At 37.9% G+C, this 15,353-nt stretch overlaps 1 protein-coding gene across 1 annotated transcript in view; it reads left to right on the top strand.

Moving 5' to 3' along the window:
- The window catches only part of UVRAG (UV radiation resistance associated), a 416,256-nt gene that overhangs the window by 273,545 nt on the left and 127,358 nt on the right, over positions 1-15,353 (top strand). The gene's annotated exons all lie outside the window — the stretch shown is intronic.

The raw sequence follows: 15,353 nt of genomic DNA, 5'->3' as shown, positions 1-15,353 counted from the left end.
CTATGGTGAGGAAGACTGTAAATTGGGTGAAAAATCTTTATATCAAATATTTCTGAAGAGGATCTGCTATAGAAGACCAAGAGTCATTTCCCAAAGGATATGTCAGAAGGTATGAACAAACAGTTCTCTCAAGAATCACAAGCTTCTAATAACCATATTAAAACATGGTTCCAAATGGAGGTGATTTAAAAAGATATGGAAAAAAAAATTTAACAGGTGCAATGATAAGAGAAATGCAGATTAAAACAACTTAACAGGTTTCATTTCCTACCCAGCAAATTGGCAAAGATAACAAAAGATGAAAATAGTCATTGTTGGAGGCTGGGGCAGGATTTGGGAAGGTGAAGATTAATATATTCTTAATAGAGCTGTGACTTGCTTCTAACCATTTGGGAGAGTTGTATGGAATTATACTTAAAACTGTGGCTAGAAAGACCATATCTTTTGTACCACAAATCCTACTGAGGGTCATATACCCCCAGGGAGGTCAGAAACAGAAAGAAAAGACCCATGTATTCCAAACTAGCTATAGCAGTACCTTTAGTGGTAGCAAAAATTGAATTAGAAACAGTAGGTGCCAATCAGTTTTGGAATAGTTACACAAATTGTGGTATGTGAATATAATGATATGTTACTATGACACAAAAATAATGAATGAGAAGAATTCCAGAAACATTGGAAGATTTCTATGAAATGCTGCAAAGTAATGTAAGCAGAATCAGGAAAATACTGCAACAATACCAAAAGAAAGAAGGAAAAGAAAGCAAAGCACTGTGCAATTGTAATGATTAAGAAACTTGACCCTAAAGAGGAATAGCAACAATTTACTTATCCCGTTTACTACAGAGATGGAATATTGCTTATGTGATCAGACCACTTTTGCTGGCTGGACTGCCTTTTTGGGGGGGGGGGAGGGGGGTGGTGCTTTCTTGTTCTATCTTTGTTACGAGGGATTGTTTCCAATGTAAGTAAGAAACTGATATATTCAGAAATATGTATGATGTACCAGTCAAACAACCAGAGCTTTATTTTATAGAGCTAGAAAAAGATCAAAATTTATTTGGAAGAGGGAAAGTCAAGAATCTCAAGAAAAATAATGTAAAAATTGGGAAAGAAAGAGTCCTAACAGAAGAAGAATCATGCTACCTACCTCCTGCCATAGAGGGACTTAAAATGCAGGATAAGACATATATTTTTGGACATGACCAATGTGGGTATTTGTTTTGCTTTACTATGCATATCATGAGCATTCAAGTTTTTTATTGTTAAATTGGGAAAGGGGGAATGAGAGAGAAATTGTTAAAAAAAATGTAAATGGCAAAAAGTGAATATAATGTAAAAAATATATCCATAAAAATTATTTGAAAGAAAAAATTATATAGCATAAGACAGGTACCAAAGAAGTAAACATCTAGAAAAGGAATTTCCAATCTCAAAGAATCAACATGGTTTCATTGTAACCAGGTCATTCCGGACCAACAGAATTTTTGAGAAATATGTTTAGCAAGTAGATCAGGGAAATGTTGTAGATATAGTTTATCTAGTTTTTGGTAATACATTTCTTATAGTCACTCATGCATTTTTTGAAGTACATGATGGAGAGCAATTGGGAGATTAATATTATTTGCCAGACATGGAACTGTTTTAATAGTCAAACCCCAAAAGTAGTCATCCGTTTCTTGATGCTGACTTTAAAAGAGGTTTCTAGTGGAATGCCCCAGGGATATGTACTTAGACCTGTATTGTTTAACATTCCCATCAATTCCCATCAATCCCAATTGCCACTGGTCAAACAATCATCTGTTTCATGCTGGAAGATATCTTATAAGCCATCCTGTGCAACCCCTTCGTTTTTCAGATGAAGAAACTAAGGCACAGAGAGATTAAAGAACTCACCCATGTCACACAGATTCAGTTAGGATATCTCATGTGGGATCTGAATCCCTGTTTTCCTGACTCCAGGGAAGGCATCACTCTAGAGGGTAGGCTTTTTCAAAGTAACAAAATGCACACAGTTGGGAGGAACAGCTAATAAGGTGTGTGTGAGGATCCAAAAAGATCTTGACAGGCTGAAACATTTGACAGGTACAACTAGGCAGTATCTCATCTGAAAAAGATCTGAGGGTTTTAGTGTGTGATATGGTAGCCCCCCCCCCAAAAAAAAAGGTTTTTTAGGCTATTCAAAAGAGACATCTTGGAAAGCATGAAAAAAGAGCAGGAAAGCTTTCACAAATTGTACTTTGTAGCAGATCTCATCTTTAAATTTACTCCTTTTAATAGTTGTCTGCACTGAAAGGCATAGTGTTTAGGACTAAAGAAGTCATGAGTGAATATGTATTACACACTGTGCTAAGCACTGGAGATCACAATAGAAAAGTAAGATCATCTGTGCTCTCAAGGAGCTCGTATTTCAGTAGGGGAAGCAACACATACAGCAGATTTCAGCAGCAAATCAGATGAAAAGCTTGCATGGTCTGTTAGGGTGCAATGGCCATATAGGTGGAATTATCTCTTTAGTATCATTTGCCTCAATAAAACTATATCCAATTCTGATATTGAACCATTTGACAATGCCAGAGACAATGGTGGGAGCTTTCTTTTTCAGATATTCAGTAGTTGTGATTGCTGAGAAAGTGAGACTAGCCCCTGTAGAACCAGTTTTTAGGTAGCTTTTCCACAAGAGTTGGTTCATAGGTGAATTATTTTTCTATTTGCCCTTATTAGACAGTATTTAGAAAAACTTTGAACACCAAACAGTGTATTTGTATTGTATTAAGTTCTGCATAGCACAGTTTGAGGATATAGTTAAGCTGGACAGTGTACCGGAATGGTGACAAACCTCAAGTTTATGTCCCATGAAGATCAGTTGAAGGAAGTAGGTATTACTATGAGATGAGTAGGAAGTAACCTGTAGAAGATCAGACTCATGGAGGATGTTATAACTGTCTTAAAGTATTGGAAGGGTTGTCATGTTGAAGAGGGATTAAATGTGCTCTGCTTGGCCATGGATGGCAGAACTAGCAGCAGTGAATGGAAGTTTATCAGTTTGATAGAAGGGAGAATTTCCTAAGAACTTTTTAAAAGTCGTGTAGGCAGCCTCAGGATACAGCAGATTATCCTTTACTAGAGATCTTTATGGAAAGACTGGATAACCATTTGTCAAAGATTCTTGTTTAAGTGTGGGTTGAACTAGATCATTTCTGAGGTCTTTTCGCACCTAAATATTCAATGATTCCTTATTTCTAAGTTTAGGAGAGGGGGAGGCATTACAGTAGGTTGTAGATGTTACTGTATAGTCACACTTTGACTAATGATCTTAATTGGCTTTGTCAAAAAAAAAAAAGTTCCATAACAAAAACTTTAAAGCATTTGTTTTGGAGGGTACCTAGTGCAGGGCCATGAAGAAGTTCTGCGGGCGGGTGGGAGACGATTAGATGGCTGTCTTGGGACCTCTTTTTAAATAGAGGATCTAGAAGTAGCCCTCTGATGTTCACCCTCTCTAGTCAGAGAGGAGGAGCCTATGAGAAAAGGTACTGTGGAGGTATGAGTTTCAGAGTTGATGTTGCCTGCAGGAAGATGTTTCTAGAGATAATGATGACTTCTAGGAGAGCAGCCATATGGGAAATGATGAGGTGGCTCCCTGGGGCCCCCCTCCTCCAATGGAAGATCTGGGAAGAGCAGTAGAGGAAAGACACTAGCATTAAGGGGAGTTGGGAAGGCAGGTGGAAGGTGGGATTTTGACTTGAGACTTGAAGGAAGTCAAGGAAGGCAGGAGGTGATGAGTAGGTAGAGTATTCCAAATGTGGGGGGTGCTGCATGGAATTAGAAGATGGAGTATTTTAATCAAGGAATAACAATGGGGCCATTGTCCCTGAATTAGAATCTTGAGGATAAGTAAGGTTTAAGAAGATCGGAAAAGCTTTGAACACCAAACGGAGGATTTTGTGTTTAATCCTAGTGGTTATCATCTACTTATGAAAATAAGGCACGCATCTGTGGCGATGTAAAATATCAAAATTTAAATCGTGTATAGTTGTTAAAGAATTGAAATATGTGAAAGGGAACCTATTGCACAGTGGATAGAAAGTGAGTCTCCAACTCAGGAAGATTTCAATTTAGTGGCCTGCCTCTCACATAGCCTAGCTCTGTGCACCTGAGTAGGTCCCTCAGGCTCAGTGCCCCAGGCAGCTTTTGAAGTCTCCAAGGGTTATCCTAGGTGCTGATCTCAAAGTTCCCTATACCAAGGAAACCTCAAGTACAGTCCAAAGTAAAATTAAAGCATTTCTCAAGCACTTACTCTGTAACCTGAGGAGCATGTTTTGGGGAGTAGCTGTGGAGAGATCTATTTGGAATTGTAGAGGTGTTTTTTAAAAGCTGTGCTGCTAACATAGATTGTAAACTCAGGTGGTGGTTAAGAGTTATCTTTAGAAAGCTAAAATTGTGGATGGTTTTCCTTTCAATCTGTGTTCCAGATGGAAATGTCTTCATGAATTCCCAGGTCCAATCAGCTCTGCACACCTTGCAAGCTTAATTGTAATTTTCTTTACATTTGTGAATTTTGTGGGAAGCAGGTGCTGTTTGCCCAGACAAATTTGGGATCATTGTTAATGTTGTGGAATGTGATTTTGATTTAAGTGGCAGATTTTTTTTTAAACCATAGTTGCTTTTTAATAGAGACATAACTTTCTATACTTGAATCTTGTGTCTGGTTTCTGAAATTTGTCTGTAGTTTAGTTTTGAGTAGAAACAAAGAGAGTGTAGAAACTTATGTTAAGGAGGCTCTTCATTGAGCAAAAGGAACTCGTTCTTACCAGATTTCTCTGACTTATATGTGTCAAACATTGGAGTGAATTTTAATTCTTCTTACTGATAGAACCATAGTTCTATTTTTCCAGTACTGCCCTGTCTCTAAATGGACCTGTGTTTGTGTTCTCTCTTGGGAAGGTGTGGATATGGTATAGAACCTATATATGCTCTCTTGGAGAGGGAGGGGGGAGCGGGGGCAGGGGAGAAAATTTGGAACTTGAAAACTTGTGGAACTGAGTGTTGTAAACTAAAAATAAAAAAAACAATATATGTCTTTTTTAAAAGAGTGGATATAGTACTTCATGGTTTCATCATGTCACTTCCATGTTCAAGAGAAGTTTGATGGAATGGAAATAGCACTGAATTTGGAGCTAAAAAAAATCTGTTTTCAATTCCTGGCTCTGTATCTTACTGTGACCAAGTCCCTTAACCTCTTAGGGCTTCCATTTCCTCCTTTGTAGAAGGAAGTGTTTGGATTCTACATTTTCCAAGGTGCTTCCAAGTCTGTGATCCTATAATATCTAGCATCTTCCTGATGTCTTAGGTCAGAGGTCAAGTCCACAGAATTCAATTTATAGATACGGCCACTGAGGCTGAGGGAGGTCAGATGATTTCCCAAGATCGTGTAGGCAGTAACCCCTCATATTAAATGTGACTCCCCTGCCTTAGCATCTAAGATACTCTACCAAATGACTTCTCCATTCTTTCCTTTTCTTAATTCTGCAAAGTGAATCTGTTTTCCACCCCTTAGACAGGACTTTTTCCTCGCCCTTCTGACTTATCTTCAGTCCTTGTCCTCTCCTGTCTCTAAAGGCATTATTGGTATGCTGGGAGGCTCTCCAGGTTCAGAGGAACTGAACTTCCCATTTGGTCTGAGAGGCTGTGCTCTGCTCCTGGAATCTGAGCCACCCACAGAGCTACCATGTGCTTCTGGGAACTTGTTCTGTGCTCAGCAAACAGCCAGGCTCAAGACTAACAAGTACCCCTCTTTGCCTTGGATCTTTGACTCAGCCATGGGTGGTGGGCAACAATTCTAGTTATCTCCTATTCTTGGAATGTTATTTCCTCCTCACCTCTGTTTCTGAGAATCTCTAACTTCCTTCAAGTCTCAGCTAAAGTACCACTTCCTATATAAGGCTTTTCTTGGTCGTCCTACTTGGGAGTAACTCCCTATCCCTTGAATTACCCCCGTCCCCCACCAGGTGTGTGTACGTATGTGGTCTTGTGGAAAATTATGGCAAAATTTGGGCTGCCTGAAGAAGTTCATCAGTATTGTGTGTCATTTTCTTGATGGCATGCTTGGCCAGGCCCTTTTGCTTTCCCAGTCACCGGTGGAGAGAAACAAGGCTGTGTACTCGCTCCCGTGCTTTTTAGCATGATGTTTTCAGCAGCATTGTCAGAGGCCTTTAATGAGGACAAAAATTGCATCAAGTTCAGCTACCAGATTGATTGTAAATTATTTAATTTGAAATACTAAAAGCCAAGACTGAAGTGGAGGGAGAGTTGGTACATGAATTTTTTTCATAGTTGTTTTGTGTACTCAGTGAAGCCTCTGATGCTGAGATGCAACAAAGTATGGATTGATTCTCTGATGCTTATGTTAATTTTAACTTAAAAATTAATACCAAGAAAACACAGGTTCTCAACCAGCCAACACCACACCATCCATACATGGAACTATCAATTATAGCAAATAGAGAAATTTTGAATACCGTGGGCAAGTTCACTTACCTTGGCAATATACTTTCCAAGATAATGTACACATAGATGGTGAGGTTTGTGAGGCTCTGAAGGAAAGTGTGGTAGAGAAGAGGTATCAGACTGCCTACCAAACTAAAGGTCTACAGAGCCATTGTGCTGACTTCATTGTTGTATGCCTGTGACACCTGGACAGTCTACGAGCGCCATGCCAGGAGACAGAATCTCTTCCATTGAATTATCTTAAGAAGATCCTGAAGATCACCTGGCAAGATAAGGTCCTTTCTCCAGCTAAACTGCCAAGCATTCAGAACTCTCCTGCAGAGAACACAGGTGATGGGCCAGACATGTTGTTTGAATACCAAATGTATGTTTGCCTTAAAGACTTTTATGGAGAGCTCTCACAGGGCAGGCACTCATATGGAAGTCACAAGAAGAAGTACAAGGTCGCTCTCAAGGTCTCAAGAACTTTGGAATCAATTGTGAGACTTGAGAGACACTGGCAATTAAAGATTTTTATGGAGAGCTCACACAAGGCAGGCACTCACATGGAAGTCACAAGAAGAAATAACAAGGACACTCTCAAGTTCTCTCTTAAGAACTTTGAAATAGATTGGGAGACACTGGCAAAAGACCACCAAGCATAGTGTGTCCTAATCAAAGAAGATACTATGCTCTGTGAGCAAAGCAGAGTTGCAGTAGCTCAGAAAAAATGTCAGATGCACAAATTTAGAGCCATCTCCACTTCAAATGTTTATGTGGACTGTTTGTGCCTGACCTATAGTAGAGCCTTCTGAGCTCATATTGGTCTGATCAGCCACAGTCAGACACACTGTACCTTGACACCAACATAATGATGTAATTTTGGTCCTTTTTGAGAATGGACACCAGTCAACCAACATATGTATATATACAATACATATACACGTGCACATATGTGTATATATAATATGCGTGTGTATATATGTGTGTATATATACATGTGTACACGTAGATATAACTTAGTTGTACACAATTATACATGTAACTTAGTTATATGTATAACATGCATGTGTGTGTATGTATGTGTATATATATGTTATTTATATATGTGTGCTTGTACATATACACATAGGCACATAATTATAATTTATATGTTGTCTCCCCAAAAGATTGTAATTTACTTGAGTCTAAGGACTCATTTTTGTATATACCCAGTACCTAAAACAGTGCCTGTCACACAATAAGCATTTAATAAATGCTTGTTTTTCATTGGTAGTCATAGGAGATATTATAAAGGAAGGATGCATAGCATTCATGCAGAAAGAGTAATATGAGGAAAATTGCAGAGGCAGAAATTCATCTCACATGCCTGGAGGAAACTGAGTAGTGCATTTTTACTGAAACAAAAGGTCCAAATGGGGGTATCTTAGAAGATCAAGTTGAGAAGTGGCTTGAGTCCAGATTGTAGAAGACCTAGTATAAGGAGCGTGAACTCTCTTCTAGAAACGTCGGGGAAACATGGAAGGATTTTTTTTTTTATCTAGAGGCTGTCATTAAAATTTTTTGAGGAATAATCTACTAGTGGTATGTAGGAAGAGACTGGAATCAAGCAGATCAGTTAAGAGAATATTGTAATTCAGTCCCCAAATAGTTTTAATACAAAATTAAATGGTTTGGTTAAATTAGAATGTCAGATTGGTATAAAACAAAGAGTACTGGACTGATTTGGAGTCATGTTACCTGGGTTTAATTCTTTGCCCACCCCCATGATTATTAATAAACAATGATTTGGGGAGATCCCTTTTTCCAAAGTCTTAATATTAAAAGTTCAGTCTCTTGAAGGACATTACTGATGAGATCGGACTAACTTTCTTTCTCAGACCCCCCCACCCAGGTGAGGAAGCCATTATGTTCCTCTCTGACTTGGGTGGGTGGGGGTGGGGGATAAATTCTTTGAATAGATTGTCCAAGGCTAGGGGCAACTTAAAAGTGAGTGACATAATCAGAGTTCACACACAGCCTCTCAATTGTAATACTCATTCTCTCATTAATTGTTAGCTAATCATGCCTTTTCCTGTACTCGTGCCAGGGTCTCCTAATGCATCCTGGGCCATCTCCAGTTGTCCTGGTGAATATCAGGTCTCTGGATCCAGATGGCTCTGGAAGAGAAAGTGAAGCTGTGACCTTGTACAACCCTCCCTCATTCAAATCAAAGTAAACTGCAAGTCATGTCATCATTTCCCTGATGTCATGGTCCTCTTCCAAAACAAAGGACAAACACAAGTTAGCTAATCAGAATTGATTGCCACCCACAGGAGCAGCCCTCTTCAATGGGCATATAAGCTGTGAGTCCACTACCATGATTGTCTTTGGTCTAAGAGACTGCTGGCCAAATGATCATTCTTTTATTAAAATGCTGGATTTATTAATAAAATAATTAAATTACCCAGTGTGAGAAACACAGGAAACACAGGGGAATCACAGGATTTCCTAGGCACGGCCAAACCCTGAGGAAAAACCATGGGATGGTCCCTTAGTCTGTGGGGATCATAGGACTCCCTAGGCAGGATCAGACCCTGAGGAAGAACCATGTGATGGCCCCTTAGTACAGCTGTGGGGATCACAGTACTCCCTAGGCAGGAAGAACCATGCGATGGCCCCTTAGTAGGGCTATGGAGGGTCACAGGATTTCCTAGGCAGGGTCAGGAAGTAAGACCAAGACATGCTCACATAGCTCATTGCTTTCCTGGTTGCATAACCTAAGGAAGATCCATGTGGTTACCCACTCCCACTCAAAGAACTCAGCAACAGAGTGGGCAGAGGAAGGCATTTATTATACTTCTCATGACAGAATGTGTGCTCACTAGGAACACCCACACCGATATAGAAGCAGGAGTGAGGTTAACCAGTTTTACCTTCCTTGTCTGAGTTAGGGTTAGTTTATATTCTTCATTTCTCTACATTCCCTACTTAACTTGCACAGGTTTCATAGACATACATGGTAGTGAAAATACAGAAACAAGAGTGAGGTTAACAGGTTCTACCCTCCTTTCCTGTGTTGGAATTATTTTACATTCTTCATTTCCCTACATTCCCTTCTGAACTTATGCGGATTATGCAAATTAGGTAGTGAGCATACTTGACCAGGACATGACCCTTCAGTCTTGAACTGGTTGTCCCAGACCAGCTTTTCTGGTCCAACTGGTTTGTCCCAGCCTAGCCCTGTGACAACAGAATGGCCCATTATCTTGGTAAGCAAGCTTCCTCACGACTATTGATAATCTCAATATAACTTCTGTGGGATCAAAACAAGATACCATAATATCCCTTCTCACATCCAGAAATTGTCTCTTGGACCTTTTTAATTGCCTGTGTGTGTGTGTGTGTATACACACAGATATATACATCTATCTAGGCGCACACACACACACACACACACACACACACACACACACATATACATACATACATACATACATCTCACTTTACCAATCCAATCTTGGATAAGACACATAATCTCCCTGAGCCTCAGTTTCCCCATATGTAAAATGATGGGTTGCTTCTTAGAGGCCCTGTGGCCTCATCATTCTGTTATTAGTTTTCATTCCTGTGATGCACGTTAAATTTACTGTCTGTGTGACACAGGTTTGGGTGTTACTTGTCTGTCTTCCCAGCCAGCTCTTCATCTGTTTTGCATCTCTGGAAGTCATTACTCCTATTTTGGAAATAATAATACTAGGTCAGGTTGCCCTTAAAAACTCTTTAGGAAGAGATTTAACCTCTTAGTTCACAGCAGCTTTTTCAACCAAAGAAGCTCCCTTGTCCCTGTTACTGTTTAGCCAAATCCTGCTCCCATGTGGATATTCTTTTACCTCATGTGTTTGAAAGCTTAAGAATCTTCAGAGGCTTTTTAATTTTTTTTTTTTTTTTACCAATTCTACTGCCCACTCTTGTTTCTCCTTTGTTGATTGGTGCTATTCACAGAATGTAGACCTAGTTTGAACAGATCCTTCTTGCTTTTTTAGTGTCTTATTAAAACTGATTATTGTTATGATGCCTAAAGTTAGAGGCTATTTCAAGGGAATGTTAGATGGTCCTTAGAATTGAGGCTTCCTAAACTGAAAAAGGGTCACAATGTGAAATAAAATAGATAAATGAATTTAATTTGAGCAGTTGATGATAACTTTTTAAAATTAAAAATATCCTTTTGAAATGGCTTGTTTTTGTAAAGGCATTCTGGACATATGAGATACAAATTTTCAGCATAGAACCAGTTGTTCAAATATCTCCACAGTGATGCCAGTTTGTCTCCTTTCTCAGTGTCCTGCTAATAAACGTGGCACAGCCTTTCTCAGTGTCCTGCTAATAAACGTGGCACAGCCGTTTTTCACAGTGTCTGCGTGTGTGGCTTGCTTTATAACTAGAATGTATGTAAGGCAGCTTATGATAATTTATGAATAAAAACAATCATATGGTATTCATCATCAGAGCATTTTGATAACCTATTTATTTTAGCAAATTCAATTTATTGTTGTATGCAAAGAGCTATGCTAGTTACTGAGGATATAAAAATGAATACTGGCAGTTGTTCATCTTATAGAATTTACTAAAGTGATCATGGAAAATTTGAAGAGGGGAAACAGTTCTCAATTGGGGAAGTTTTCAAGAAAAAGGTGCCATTCCATATGAGCCTTGAAGGAAGAGAAAAATTTCAACTTGGAGAGATAAGAAGGGAGTTTGTTCAAGGTACAGGGCATGCAGGACCTTCGTGGATGTGTAAAAGGATGAGATCAAGGAAATGTAGTTCCTGTTTTTAGGAACTGTGTGTGTGTGTGTGTGTGTGTGTGTGTGTGTGTGTGTGTGTGTGAAGAGAATGCCAGCTTTATTCATGTTTTGTAGAGTGTACATAGATAAAAGAGCCTATGCCCGACTTCTTGGTTGTTTCATTTGTCCCTATTTTCATTCTTTGAAAAATAGATTGTACTTAAAGTCAGGAAGGAGAATTGAGTTTGTATCATGACTCTTAACACTTAACTGCTTGTGTAACCCAAAATAAGCTGCTTAACCTCTGTAAGTTCAGTTTCTTCATCTACAAAACCAAGGATCATAATTTTTGCATGACTTAACTCACAGATTGTTATGAGGAAAGCAGTCCATAAACTTTGAAGTACCATAGAGACATGAAAATTTTTTTTAGAGAAATAAGCTCTGACATGATCAACAAGATGAAGGACTAGACATTTTTTCAGATTGCCACAACCTCTTAAACCTCTCCAAAATAAAGATTATATGCCAGACATAAGGCAATATCAGTTGTCTCCATGGTATAGGATACCAAGAAGCCAAAAGTAAAGACTCCATGAACTAATGCCTAACTCATGCACACTGAGCACTCCCTCTCCACTTCCCACCGCTCCTGGCAGAAAGGTTGTGCTAACCAAACCTACCAAGGGGCTTGCAAAAGAATACAACTGCCCTTAATCTTCCCACCTTCTCTTTCCAGTACCTGGAGCTCCAAATTAAACTGCAGAAATTTTCTGAGGCAAAGATAGCCAGCACTTGACATTTTACAAGTCTGGATTGGACAAGAGCTCAACCCCCTTTCAGCCCCCACTCCCACCCACTTAGTGCCTCAAAGACTAAAATTCCAATGGATAGAAATCCACCTAGGCTATACCAGCATACCTGTGACAGTACTCTGTACTGTTGTGCCAAAGAACTGAGGAAGAGAGGGATGGGTCAGTAAACTCTGTGTGGGAAGGGGAGGGGACTGGTGGGCAGGGGTGGTGGCACCACCTGAGAGGAAAGAGCCTAACACCCAACTGGAACCAAAACAAAGACATACACAAAACCAAGGGGATAATTTTTTTTTAACTATGCATCAAGTAAATCAAGAAAAGCAGGAGGTGCAGTCATGGCATCCAGCAAAGCAAAAAGAAATATACAAAAAATAAAAAGGATAAACAAGAAAACTACATTATATAGAATGAAACCATAGATAACAAACCAATATCAGTATTAAAATTATGTTTTAAATGCCTCAGCATCCAAATTCATAAGGAAAATAACTGAGCTCCATGGTCACATAGACAGTAATACAATACAGACAATATTAATAAGAATACAGACAGTAATACTATAGTGATAAGAGATTTCAATGTGCCTCTCTCTGTTTTGGATAAGTAACAGAAATAGTAAATACATCCTTTACCAGCCATACCTAATGGCTATAAAAATAGTCTCTGAATTAGATACCACAAACAAAAGAAAGATCCAGATGGAGAAAACATTGAAACTCTAAATGAATGAATCAAAGAACAAATCATAGAAACCTTATGTGAAAGAAAATGATAATGATCAGACAACATGCCAAAATTTCTGGGATGCAACTAAAAAGCCCTCAAAAGAAAAATTACATAGCTACCTAGATATTATATATAATCAAAATAGAAAAAGAGATTAATGAACTGAATAAACATTTTTTTTAAAAAAACGGAAGCCAAAAAAACCCAAACCCCAAACCAACTCTAATATAAGTATAGAAATGCACATGTTAAAAATTAGAGGAGAAATAAACTAGAAACCAAAAAATTCATTGGATAAGTCTTTAATCAGATGAAAAAGAAGAGGGCAGAAAATCAAATTAATAAAAATTAATGAACAAGGTAAAATCACAAAAAATCAGAAGAAATATAAAGAATTATAAAAATCTATCGCATACAATTATATACAAACAAAACTGAGAACCCCAAAGTTATAGAAGAATACCTTCAAAAACATACCCAGACTGACAAGATGACCAGATAGAGAAAGTGACTCAATCTCAGAAAAGAAAACTAGTCATAAAAAACAATTACCAAAAATCTTCTGGTCCTCATGAATTTACAGGAGAATTGTCAAACTTTTAAAAGATGTATTAATACCCATACTACACAAATTATTCTCAAAAATTAAGAAAGCAACCTAGCAAAATTCTTTTAGGAGACACATATAGTCCTAATACTTAAACCACAGAAGGATAAAACTCATAAAGAAAGCTGTAGGTTAGCATCATTAATGAATATAGATTCAAAAATCTTAAACAATATTCTGTGAAAACAGACTACAGTCATTTATTCAAGAAATCATTCATTATGACCAAGTTGGATTTATACCAGGGACGATTCAACATTGGGAAAGCGATCAGCATAAGTAATCATATTAAAAACCAAAATATCCATAACCACATGATTATTTCAACAGATGCAGAAAAAGCCTTTGACAAAGACCATCATTTCTTTATGCTAAAAACTTGTGAAGTATAAACAGAGGCACCTTTTTTAATATATAAAAAAGCATCTGTCTAAAGGCAAAAGTGAGCATCATATGCAATGGGGGTACACTTAGAACCTTTTCCAGTAAAGATAAAAGTGAAACAAGGATACATGTTTTCCCCCTATTATTTGATATAGTCCTGGAAATGTTAGCAGTAGCAAAACAAGAAGAAAAAGAAACTAAAAGTGTAGAGGAAAGAAAAGAGGAAACTACCCATATTTGCTGATGATGATGATGGCATGCTTGGAAAATCCCCAGGAATAAACAAAGATACTGATCAAGATAATTAATAGTTTCAGCAAAATTATAGTCTACAAAATCAGCCCTCAAAAATCAACTACATTTCGTATGACAACAGAATCTAAGAAGCAATAAGGGAAAGGATAATCCCATTCCAAATAGCTATAAAATGCATAAAACATCTAGTGATCAATCTATGCAAAGCACACAAAATGCTAATATATATTTGATTACAAAGTGCTCCTTAAAGAAATAAAGGACAACTTAAATAGCTGGAGGTTTATTCAGTACTCCTGGCCAGTCCATGAAATGAAAATGACAATGCTACCAGAGTTAATTCACACTTTGAGTACCATGACAATTAGAATACCATGGCAGTTTTTTGTAGAACTTGATAAAATTATAGCAGAGTTCATTTTGAAAAACCAGAGATCTAGACTATAAAAGGAAATGATGAAAAGAGGTAGGGATGAAGGGGAAATGGCATGCTTAAACCTCAAGCTATAGTATAAAGCAACAATCATCAAAACCATCTGATGGTGGTTAAAAAATAAAAGATATAGATTAATGGGACAATAAACAAAGGAGAATCAGAAACAATGGAACACAATAACCCAGTGTTTGATAAAGCAGAAAACAGACTACTTAGGGGACAAAAACTCCCTAGGAAAGCTGGAAAACATTCTAGCAGATCTTTGATTTAAAACAACACCTCACACCATATTCCACAATACATTCTAAATAGATACATGACCTTAATATAAAAAAATCATATTTTTAAAAAATTATAAGATAAAGATTATACACCTCAGTTATGAGTAGGAGATGTATTCATAACCAAACAAGAGATAGAAGCAATTGCCAAAGACATAATCGATAACTGCATGTGCTAAGGTCGATTTTGTAGGAGAATGAACAAAAGGAAGCTGGTTCCTACAAGAAAACAAGAAGAAGAAGATGCTGAGATGTTGTGCTTAGGATGGCTGGAACAAATACCAAGGACCAGACAATTTCATTAGATAATGCTCCCTGACAAACAGCAGTATGAGACAAAACTTCTGAAACTTAAAGGGACAACTGGTTGTTCAGTTTATTTTTCTTTTTGGTCTCTGTGTCTGTGTTTATTAAGGGGACTGCACCTTTTTGATTTGTCAATGTGTCAACCAACCTCTCCCCTTTCCTACTTAAAGGGAAGATGGATAAGGGGAAGAATTCATGTGAGAAAAAGTGTGGAAACATAATCCTTACTAAAGACAAGAGTAGGGATTGTGAGAGATTAGTAAAAGTTAAGGAAAGTTAAGTTTCCACAGAAT

Source organism: Trichosurus vulpecula, chromosome 2 (genome assembly GCF_011100635.1).
Source record: "Trichosurus vulpecula isolate mTriVul1 chromosome 2, mTriVul1.pri, whole genome shotgun sequence".
Taxonomy (NCBI): Eukaryota; Metazoa; Chordata; class Mammalia; order Diprotodontia; family Phalangeridae; genus Trichosurus; species Trichosurus vulpecula.
Note: the sequence above shows the minus strand (reverse complement) of the source record. Positions and strands in the feature narration are given on the sequence as shown.